This window comes from Pagrus major, chromosome 10 (genome assembly GCF_040436345.1).
Source record: "Pagrus major chromosome 10, Pma_NU_1.0".
Classification (NCBI taxonomy): Eukaryota; Metazoa; Chordata; class Actinopteri; order Spariformes; family Sparidae; genus Pagrus; species Pagrus major.
Window position 1 is genome coordinate 18,899,764 of NC_133224.1, and position 2,968 is coordinate 18,902,731.

Consider the following 2,968-nt stretch of genomic DNA (forward strand, 5'->3'; position numbering starts at 1 on the left):
ATGTGTGTGGTTATAGCTGGAAACCAGTCTTCCTGTGGTTTCTATTTATTGCCTGCTGGTTGTTTCTACACTTTGTTTTTTCAAAACAACTGTACAAATATATTGTGTATCTGTTTGTGACTGAGGCTAGGTCAGGTTTTATTTACAAATGTCTGACTTTACAATCATCATCATTTTCATGTCAGTTTTGCTCAGACATCCCTGCACTGTCTCTTCCTGTCAAACAGGTGACTGAACCTCATTCACTCCTCAACCATGTCGGTCTGGTCACTGATCTGTGTCCAAAGGGAAAGACGCCGTAAAAAATGAAGCAACAAAACTCATCTCATTAACAAAAAGATGCACATGTTGCATAAATATTGGAACATTAATACAAAATCATAGTTCCTCTGGTGATGAAGGAGATGAGGACACTCGTAAAATCTATTTCACCATGAGTTTCATTAGAAGTTGCACTGATAAAGGACTGGCAGAAAGAAGAAGAAAAAACATGATCCATGCTCGATGAGAGAGATCTGTGCTATTAAAGTAAATGCATACCGTATATTTTTTAAATTTTGTAGGTTTTCAAGATTATTTCATTAATTGCATGGCAGCAAAATGTCAATCAGGCCTGGATGTAACTCTTCCAGGGTCAAAATTACAATTAGTAATAATAATAATCAATCACTAATATTTCTAACATTCTTGATCCACTTCTGGCGAACAACTTGGTTCTCTGCTAGCCCAGGAAATCTATGTTTATCTATTATTATTATTATTATTATTGTTATTATGCATAACAAACAACAAACATAGCCCAAGACAGGGGAACGTGTTGAGGGAGCTCAACAAACATTATCAATAAAGAAAAACCAAATAAAATAAAATAAAATAAAATAATTGCACTGATATATGACAATTACAGAAAACAACAGTAATTAAAAAAATTAAAAATACAAAAAATTCTGACATGCTAGACTTTTCGTCGGGGCGTCGTTGAACGTCCCAGATGCACCATCACTATTCTTCAGTTCTGTTACACTACATGTCCAGTCATTGCAGAATGAGGCAGCCTCAGTAGAACTGTATGTAACCCTGGTTAGAATTACAACACTCAGAAATACCAGTTTCCCTGAATGTATCATAGTTTTCCTGTATTGTAGTTGTTTTTCGTCCGATGGTAGAATTTCCGAGCTTACCTGAACGCATCACCTGCAGGCCTCGGTGTGTGTGAGAAGGTGAGGGACAGAGAAAAGAGAAGAAAAAGAAAGGAGAAACCTCATGCAGCCGCAGAGCAAAGTGTCCCCGTTCGGCGGCCAAACATGATGATATTTCGTGGAAGTTGTGATAAAACTGTTGTTAGAAAGTGAGTGTGAAAAGAAACTTACCTGGTGGAAGTGAAACCGATCTCGGGAGCGACTCGGACGAGTGTTTCCACGGACTTTTCTGAACTATTTTGGTGAGTTAGCTGCACCGATAGCTCGTTAGCTCAATTAGCAGTATCATTCTGGTTTAGTACACAAAGAAAGAAAGCCAGTCAGAATAGTCAAATGTTTAATGGTACTGAGAAATGTTTTTTGTGATGCTGTGACGATATGTTGTTATTGTGTGTTACCGTGACGAACGTGTAGCAATTTACCGAGCTGTTAGCTCAGCTGCGGCCTGTTAACGAGGCCGAGCACGGCTCCACAGCCGTCGCCGTAGCTCAGGTGCTAAAATGATGCAGCATTTAATGTATTTCATATTTCCTGTAGTGAGTTGCTTATATTTCCTTTAATGAAGCTGTATTGTGTAATGTGCACTGAAAAAAAGTAAACAGACAGTCATTTAAGCTGATGAATAATTACGCTGCATGTTATGCAGGCTGGTTTTTTTGAGGGACGAGTTCTTCTGTTCAACTGTGATCCACACCACCGCCGTTGCCGCGTGGAGGCTCTTGGTTCAACTGCAACCTGTATCACCGCCATGCTGCATGGAGACTCTTGGTTCATCGGGACCAGTGTGGTAGGACAGGACTCAGTCCTGAGGAGTAACACATTTTATTTGCACTTTCTTTTCTGAGATCTCAGTATTTTTGATTTTTTCCTATTTTTGACTTTTTTCCTATTTTTTTTACATCTTTTTGCAAAAAAAAACAAACTGACAAAGGAACTTAAAGAACTGTTTTCTCCTTGGAGGACCCTGAAAGACAATAAATAAACTGAAACAAACAGTGAATAACAGGGAATAAAAAGGACAATTCAACCCATTAAAGGGGAAAGAGACATTTTATTTTATCTTTATTATTTTCTATACCGGTACTTACCTGGTCAGCTAATTTTATTTCATTCTGTGAATTTAATTTATGTGAAAGCGAACTGCATTTCATTTAATGTGTGCAAGGCTGAACAATTTAAGTTGAGAAAACAAAACTAATTCTTGAACATAAACATTCATACCATATTTTGTGTTGTGTGTTATGTGGGTTGGAGATCAATTGCTCTCATGCTTCAGTGCTACTGCCAGTCTCCTTAGCCGAACCTAGTTGATCAGACAGAACCCGAGAAGACTAAGAAGAAGGTTACATGTACAAGGAGGAAATGCACCGTCTGCTGTCCAGTCTGAACCAGATTATCTGAGAGGGAGAGCTGGAAAAGTTGGAGCACAGCGGTGTGACTTCTTGACCAGGCTGAACCTCCACAGTCTGAGCCTCAGAACCTGAGACAGAGATCCAACCTGAAACAACATTTAGACATTTATTGCTCAGCTGATAATGCAGCAAACAGATAAAAATGCTCCTGAACAACTGTCGTAGCAACTTGAAACTAATCACGTTAGCCATGGAGAACACTTAGAGAGTAATTTCATGGCAGTACTTACTGAGGCTGCAGAGAAGTAAAGCTGGTATCATAGTAAAGCCCATCATTTGTGTGTATGATCGTTTGACTGTAATGGAGCTTAAATTACTGAACACCAGGAAGGAGGTTTAAAGAGGAAGGTGGGTGTT

General features: G+C 39.0%; 1 long non-coding RNA gene across 1 annotated transcript; it reads left to right on the top strand.

The window, feature by feature from the left end:
* Positions 1 to 1,248: 1,248 nt before the first annotated feature.
* On the top strand, positions 1,249 to 2,424 carry LOC141003179 (uncharacterized). Its single transcript, XR_012179681.1, has 2 exons — positions 1,249 to 1,441; positions 1,846 to 2,424. It is a non-coding gene; the product is annotated as an uncharacterized lncRNA (long non-coding RNA).
* Positions 2,425 to 2,968: the final 544 nt, after the last annotated feature.